This window comes from Anser anser (genome assembly GCF_964211835.1).
Source record: "Anser anser genome assembly, chromosome: 5".
In the NCBI taxonomy this organism is placed as follows: domain Eukaryota; kingdom Metazoa; phylum Chordata; class Aves; order Anseriformes; family Anatidae; genus Anser; species Anser anser.
The window spans coordinates 43,780,933-43,789,456 of record NC_139725.1 but is presented as its reverse complement, the minus strand read 5'-3'; the positions used below and the strand labels follow the sequence as shown (position 1 = coordinate 43,789,456).

At 47.6% G+C, this 8,524-nt stretch overlaps 1 long non-coding RNA gene across 1 annotated transcript; it reads right to left on the bottom strand.

Annotated features, from left to right (window-relative positions):
• Positions 1-694: 694 nt before the first annotated feature.
• Positions 695-8,455, bottom strand: LOC310899773. The gene is made up of 2 exons (XR_014584655.1): positions 1,988-8,455; positions 695-1,732 (listed from the first exon to the last, which is right to left on the bottom strand). It is a non-coding gene; the product is annotated as an uncharacterized lncRNA (long non-coding RNA).
• Between the last annotated feature and the right edge of the window lie 69 nt (positions 8,456-8,524).

The following is an 8,524-nucleotide window of genomic DNA, read 5'->3' as shown; positions in this document are numbered from 1 at the left end:
CCTTTTGTAACTCTACACCCGAGCTAAATATGACTTTGCAGTGTGCATTTTTCTCTGGGCTTCACGAGTACATTCAAAGCATGATCAGCTTGTTTCTTCTGGCATAAATTGTCAGCTGAAGCCCTGAATAAAAATATTGCTTCTTCTCTGTCATTTTGAGAGAACATATCCTAACTCTCTCACTCTAGGTACAAATGTGTCTGTCACGTTTGAAAAGGTAACAGTTAAATACATGTTTCTGCTGTCAGAAATGCAGCAGTTAAACCCTAAATAATATCTATAGGATTAAGATCCAAGAACCTTACAAGAAATCTATATGTAGTTATCTTTCCACATTTCCTCCCTATCCCCTGTCACAGACCATGAAAGAAAATACAAGAAGTGCTCTAGCATGTATGCTTATCTCATTATCTCCATTTTCGGGTAAGTGGAGCGAACAGTTTCACCTCAGTAGGTTTGTAGCAAAATAATACACATTCCTCTGTGCTAGAGGAATGACAAAAGCAGGATTGAGCCCAGAACGGGGGCAGGAGGGGAGAGACGGGAAGGTTTTTTAAAAGAGTTTCCTGAATAATCAGGAAATCCAGTGAGACAAACAGAATGTGTGGAGAGCAAGCCAGAATTATCAAATTACCATGACAACCGTAGGCAAGAACCCAGGGAGAATCAGGTAAAGAAATTACAGTAGAATTACAGTTAACTTCATATTTATTTATTTAAAAAGAAAAAAAAAACGCCCAGGCAGTCAAAAAGAAATATTTCCTTTGGCCTAGCTCAGTCTGGTGCAGAGGCTTGTGAAACGCAGCCTTGTTTGCGATTTTGGAATTGCTTTGCAAATGTATACAAGTAGCTTTTATCTGGATTTGCATATGCAGATTGTTTTAACCAGCAGGGCTTGATGGCAGATACAAAACTCACAATGACAGATGCCTTAATTTGTTTGGAAACAGAAACTAAAGGAGGATTCAAAAAAGGTGAAGAGTTTGTGTGTGTACGCGTAAACCTGTGCGGTTGTGTTATTTCTGCAACTCCCTCATCTGACATTTCCCTCGTACGTTTTTCGAGTGGCCACTTTCTTCAGTCCAAACTCAGCTTAACACGTTCACAACCAAGAGCCTCGTGAACAAAGAATCCACTAAAGAACAAGTGAAACTAAAGTGAAGTGAAACTAAAATAAGTGAGAGTGGCGGCGCTCATTGAAAAAAGCTACAGGTTAACCATCAACTGGCGAAGCAGATTATCTGTTGGGTTTCACTTGAAAGCTTGTGGGGTGGAGGTTGACTTCCTTCTGTTTGTTCAGCTTTCATGTGCCGTCTCACATAATACCATTCACATATATTGGAAAGGTGAAAGTATGCGGTTTGAAGGGCAGACATCCATGTTTAGAGAAGACAGGGGGAATTTGTTCATTTGGGGGGCTGTTGATTTTTTCCTAGTTTTAAACAAAGCCCTGGAAACCGGTAACGTTCTAGTATATAAACAACATTCCCCCAATGCTTTATCTTTCTTGTTTTCTGCCAATACGCCACTGCTTATTGCTTTTATATCTGCTCCAAGGACGCAGCTGTGTGCCCGCCTCGCGCTCTTGCAGCGCTCGCAGGGCAGGGATGCGCCCATTGTGTCCGCCCTGATGGTATGCCCAGGCTTCGCCTCGTCGCAGCGGCGCTCCGCTGCAGCAAGGGGTCTTCAGGGAACCCAGATTTATTGCTGTAGCGCCGACAGAGAGAAATTACTTGTGAAAAAGAGAAAGAGGAAAGCAAGTATGAATTCTGGCTAAAATATTTGCCACCTGTGTTTTTATCTGTACTTGTTCAGAAGTAGATATGCACACTCATTTATGTACACAGGCTGTGCATAGCTCAAGGGTGCATGTATTTTAATCTTGGGAACGGGAATGAGCTGAGATTCACTCTCAGGACTTGCATTGTCACCGAGATCTCTTTTAAGCATGCAGTTTTATGTCACACCGTTCATTCCCTTTACTCACATTAACCACACACGGAGTCCACATAATGCGTCTAATCCCGCTAGCTGTCCAGCGCTGTTAATGAGAGCTAAAGGCACCGGGCTTGTCGCAAGAGCCAGTGGCAAATTAATCCATTGCCACCATCTGAAAACTGTACGTGGGGCTACTGCGGGGAAGAAAGGGGAGGGCCCTGTAATTATGCTGGGAGATTCTGAACTGGGAGGGAATTCTGAAGAGACCGAGCGGGGAGAAGGTCTCTCCTCCTCCTTCTCCTCCTCCTCTTCCTCCTCCTCCTCCTCCTCGTCCTCCCTCCTGGCCTTGCCCCCCAAGGCCAGCGCTCCCCAGGTGGGGCAGGTACGTGCTCATCTCCTTCCCAGCGCTCTGGGGGAGCCACGCACAGAGGCTCGCCCTGTCCTTTCAAACCAGTGCTTCCTGCCCGTCCTTCAAGAGTTAACCTTTTCTAGAACATTTATTTCACCATCTCAGGGAAAGGAAAAAAAAAAAAGGAAAAAGGAAAAAAAAAAAAAACCCTGCAGAGCTGAGAGGCTGCAGATCACAAGGCCATTCTGATAGCCTCCTGTCCCCATGGCAACAGCAACGGCATTTATCAGTTCCTTATGAGAGCAGGCACAGCAAATCTGCATTGCACATGGCAGCCTTCCAGCCTTTCAAATGAAAGAGCACTTTGAACTGCTGCCAAGTGTGGAAGGAGCAGAGCTGTCAGGACTGCTTAATGCTGGCAGTTTGTACTTGGGAGCCGTTCAGTTCCCAGAATCCTTGGGCCGTGGCAGCCTGCCAGGTACTTAGCGGAAGCTCGAAACTAACCCCCCGACCATTCACTGCGGCGCACTCAAAATTTTCCACATGTACCATGTCACAAGTGCAGACTGTACAATGAAAGCAAACGCCTTCTGCTCGGGATCCTAATTTTATTAATAATCTAGGAAAAAGCAATCGGAGATTAGTTGGCTGACAGCAGTACAGTATAGCCACTGTTTATAACTCCGGGTGTGTGTGTCAAACGTGGATTTCATCCTTCAGAAATAGAATTAGCTCTGACAACAGGGGCTGCGCAGCCCCAGATTTGCATGCAGAACCTGAGAGCAGGGCGATCGGTGGCAGCAGAAGGGAGAGCGTGGTAATTTACAGTGGAATATTTTTTAGCAGTCATCATCAAATGCATAGCAGCGAGGCGTGGAATAGAAAAAGAAGACGGTATTGCTGGCTGGTAAATATTTTCTGCCCTTACCCTCTGCGTTTTGCTGACATTGTGAGAATCTCGGAAGCTGGCTGATGAATGTAGCAGAGATACATGGCTCTTGGTGGGTTTCCTTTCAATGGAGAGTTTTCATGTGAACTTTTTATTGTTTTGCATTACCCAAAGCACAAGGGCTTCTATTGGCAGAGGAAACAAATTGGCACAGTTCTGCTCTTTTTTTTTTTTTTTAATCTGCACTGAGATCAAGGGCAAGGGCTTCATTTTCCAGCACTAGTCATAAGCCTTTAGCACAAATAGAATGAAAATTGTCTGTCGCTCAGGCAGTTGGACAGGGTTCAGGAAAACTATGTCTGGCACTAATTCCAAAGGGAAGGTTTGGTTCAATCCAGCATCATTAATTTCAGTAAACTGTTTTCACTAGTCTATATCCCACTGTTCAAGAGCTGTTTATTATCTTTTACTAAATAATGCCTTTCGGAGGACGGAGTAATGAAAAATACCTTATACGACGTGTGTGTACGGGTACTCTCGGATGTATGTATCCGTATAAATAGATACAGTACACATGGATGCACCTCTATTTTTTAACTTTTCCTGTTTTTCTTAACAATTGCTTGCTTCTTACCTTGCCTTCCCGTTGCAAAACACATTTATAATGCCAAACATAAGATAGTAAAAATAGCCCAGGAGGGGAGAGAGAGAGATGAAAAACCCTGGAGCAAAGACAATCTCCACAAATTTGTGAGATTCACCACAAAACAAGGAAATGTAGTGCCTCTTTTTCAGCTTGCAGCTATCTTTGTCTGCTGCTTAAAGACTTGACTTAATTCACCCAGGCAGTAGTGTCTAAAAGTAATACGCCAAGACAGTTAATTTTGGCACTTAGTCTCCCTTAGGAATTTTACCAACAGTCTTCGAAAAGAAAGTAAATGATCTTTTTTTCCTCCCCGTTTCCCCCCATAGCTCATCTTGATATGTCCTAATAAAAGGAACTGCCTTCCCCTCCCTTCTGTTCTCACCCTCATCCTGCGTCCGTAACATACTTCGTTCAGTAGCAATGGTAATCAGCATTTATAACGCGCTCCTGGAGGAAAAGTGGTTCAGGTCTTTTCAGATGGCCTAGTTACAGAGGAAAAGCAGGTTGTGCCCTGTGAAATAACTTTGCAGAGTTTGGCTTCTCCTCCTCCTTCCCTCCCTTCCTCCCTCTCTTCCTTCCTTCTTTCCTTCCTTTTTCTTTCTTTCCTTCCTTTTCCTTTTTCTTTCTTTCTTTTCCTTTTCTCTTCCCTTTTCTCTTTCTCTCTCTCTCTTTCTCTCTCTCTCTTTCTCTCTCTCTTCCTCTCTTCCTCTCTTTCTTTCATTCTCTCTCTTTCTTTTTTTCTTCCGTTCTTTCTTTTCTTCCTTTCTTCCATTCTTTCTTCCTTTCTTTTTCTTCCTTTCTTTCTTTTCTTCCTCTTTCTCTCTCTCTCTCTTTCTCCACCCCCCACCTTCTTCTCTTTTTTAATTTGCTTCCCCTCCTTCCCACCTCCCCCATTTTTGGAAAACACAGTAAAGTTTTGTTCAGTTCTCAAGTGTTATTAATCACTGGTGGAGGCCAAAAGCAGGGATATTTTTCTTGGCAGCACGTTTTGATAAACAATCTGTGTATGGGGTGAAGGGAGGGGGGAGCCTGTCTTGCTGGTAACTAAGCTAATGTTTGGCAGATTCTTAACTGTCACGAAAGTGCAAGTGGCTCTCAGTGGGAATAGCTTTAAAAAAATGTACCGATTCAGTTGATTCATTATTGTTGATTGTTTACTACGTCCACAGGATGTAAGATGAAAACAGTCCAGGGATAAAGTAAAAATAACAACAGCGGAGGACCCAGCCTCTACGTATCCAGGCACAAAATGCGCTACCCAGTCCTTAGTCCCTCGTGGAGCAAGCAAAATTAATTATAGGTGTCTTATTTTGCACTGTAAGATTTGGCAAAGGTTAACATACAGAAATCTGGGCTCATAGACAGGTTTTAAAACCATAGAGACAGCTGTATGAAAATCCATTTGGGCTGGGTCTCAAGGAGAAGCCGTAACTGCGTTCTGGGGCAAAAATGGGGCATTTGGGTGGCTGTGGGGTTGCGAAGTTACCTCGGTGTGCAGCCGCAGGGGGCAGGCACGCCGGGAAGAGTGGAAAGCAAAATTGTGGCAACAGCCACAGCAAAACTGGATGGTATGGCAGGCAGCGTCCTCTGAGAAATGTGTTGGTGCTGCAGAGTGAAGGGAGAATGACAAATGAGGGAGGGAGGGAGGAAGGAAGGAAGGAAGGAAGGAAGGAAGGAAGGAGAAGGGAGAGAGGAAGGAAGGAAGGAAGGAAGGAAGGAGAAGGGAGAGAGGAAGGAAGGGAGGGAGGACAGGAGGAAGGAAGGAGGGAGGGAGGAAAGAAGGAAGGAGGAATTCCTAGGTAGGCAAGCGATAGGCTCTGTGTATGTCAACAAGGCTCACTACCTGAAGAATGGTAGGAAAAAACAGAATTATAATGAGACGAGACCTGAAACGATAAACAGAAACACGTAATTACACTCCTATTCTTTGTAACTAGGTGTTTTGACACTTGCTGGCAGCTCCTAGTAGAAGACAATGTTGTTTAACTTTTAATTTGACAAAATTCTGCAACTCCTTCCTGAAGTGTTTGTGTTTTCATTTGCTGAACACACTCCCTTTACCACCAAGTGCTCTGCTCATTGCTAATCTCTACGTTGTTTTGAAGCCAGTAATTTGATTGTGACGGATTTTATTTTATTTGCTGTACTGAGGTAAATCCATGTAAATCACACTCTTGGGAGTGCTCTTCCCTTCTGGTTCTTGCATTTTTTTCCAGCCGTAGCTGCTGTTCTGACCGCTGAGGAAGGAGCCATTTCTGTAGGTGAGCGCATCCAGACGGACCAGCTGCTGTGCCCGCTGCCCCCATCAGCGCCACGGCTTCACAAGGCGAGCAGGAAGGAGTTAAGCTGGGAGCATTTAGGGCAAGACCCCAACTGCCCAGATCATGGGCTCCTAATTATTTCTGCTTGCACACTTCAGGGCTGTCCTATATTCCGCGTAATTAACACTGGGCTGCTGATCGATAGCCAGCAATACTCTCGCATCGAGGTCAATGGCAATCCCAGCGTTTGGGACGCTCGTGCGCGGTGGCACGGAGCAGAGCCTGGCAGACTTGGGGTTTAGTCAGGCACGTGGATTTTGGCCCTTCTTCCTTCATGGTGCATTGCACCCTCTGCTAGTTGCACTACGAGAGGTGCTGGCTGGCTTACACGCTCCGTGTTTCCTATGATCATTCTGACTCCTTTGGTTAAATTGAAGCCTCACCTGATGTTCTATCATTACGCAGATGTGTGTGCCCGTGTAGTTTGTAATAAAGCGGGTAAGAGGAATCAAGGGAAGGGGATTATTGGATGGCACTCTTTATCCTAGCACTGAAAGGAAGGAGTTAGTAGATGTCACTTCTGATAGTGAAAATTAGATTCCCGGTCCATTGGGACTCCAGGCAGGTCGTAAACTTTGGGCACTCCACGCAGGATCGCCATCCAAAGTGCTGACTCGCCTTTCTGTGCAAAAAGCAATACGTATGCATCAATTGTTCGCTGCTCCAGCTCCATCTCTCCTTGCGCTCCCCTCCCTCTTATTAAACAAGCTACTGTCTTTTTTTTTTTTCTTTTTCTCCCCCCCCCCCCATGCTATTTTTTGTTTGCCTGCTTCTTTCTTTCATTTAGCCAGATCAGGCACCTGAATGGCTTCATTGTTTGGGCTTCCTCTTTCCCTCCTCCAAACGTAATTTTAATTCCTGGATTATTTCAAAGCTAAATCAACACCAGCCACGTTCGGTATAAATCCAGCGAGACTGATCTGGATTGCCCCTGCCCCGCCGCTGGCATGGTGAAGGACGGGGAAGAGGGAAGGTGAGCAGCGGAGCACGCCGCTACCCCGCAGGAACAGCGCTGCCGTGGGTTTTAGCTCCGTCACGTTGCCACCGTTCAATCTATTTTCCCCTAACAGATGAGATTGATCCTGACAACTCGTTCCCTGTGAAGGTGCCACGGCGTGGCATTTATTTGCATTTACATTGCAGTTCTCTTCATCAATCAGCTTGCAGAGATCGCCGCCGCTGCTAGCCGTATTGTTGCTATGCTGACACTTCAGCCTTAAGTGCTGCTTGCGTAATGGCACGGTACGTGCCCAGGACCAAAGTTTAAATCGAGGTTTAATCATTACGGAAAAACAAACATATTTCCACGACTGTGTATCCTGCAAGTAAAAGTAAAGGCAGTTTGGTCGGGTCACAGATGCTAATCTCTGCTCTTTTTCTATTCACAAACTATAAAGGGAGTTGACAGCACCTGTAAATGGTTTGCTGAGGCTAGATTATATCTAAGGTGATTATTATTTACACCCACTATAAAGACTGCTCTTGTGAGCCAAGAAGTCTGTTCCTGTGAGGTGAGTGTTACCAAAAAAGGGCTTTCTTGCAGGAGGATTCAGTGGAGCGAGGAGCCAGCGTGAGGGGCGGCCGGAGCACACAGAGCTCCTTGTCGTTTGCTGGGTTTGTGCAACCCGCGGACTGAAACGCAGGCGGGATGGGATGTTGTGCGATCCCGCACTCCCGGCGCTCAGGACGAAGCCCCGGCTCTCGCAACCCGAGTTTTTAGAGCAGGGCTGTCCTTTTCCACAGCCCACTTCTGCTTCTCCCATGAAGCTCAACGCAGGGCAGTGAGAGGAGTTGACCTTCCCCTGTGGACCACAGCGAGCATGTGCCTGCTTGGTCAGGTCAAGCCACCCGGCGCAGAAATCCTGCGGCCGCGGCTAGGTCGCTGTGGCTGGAAGCGAAGGCGTTTCCTTGGCCAGCCTTCACCTGGCCAGAGGCGCCTCCGCGATGCCCGCAGCCGGGGTGTCGCTGCGAAATCCCCCTCCTTCGCTCCTCTTCCTCACCCACGGCGGGCCCTCGGCTAACTCCGAGCATTGTCTCTCCCTGCTCGCCGCTTCCCCAAGCCTCCCGCAAGAGTAAACGGCTTTCTCAGGGCCGGTCTCCGAGCTGCGCCGTAGCAGCGCCTGCCCCTCTACCACCTCGCCGCGCGCCTCTCACCGCCCTCCCCTCAAAGCCCTCGGGGTTCTACAACCCACCGAGGCCGGCCCGGCCCGCGGGGGTGCTGCGGGGCCCCGCCGGCCCCTGCCCGGCCGCCACCGCCGGAGCCCCCCGGGGCGCGCCGCGGCCGGCAGCGGAGGCGCGGCGCAGGCGCTACGGCGGGGAGGCGGCGGCGGCGCGCGCAGGGCGTGCACGGCGCGCGCGGCCCCGTGCCAGCTCGGGGGCGC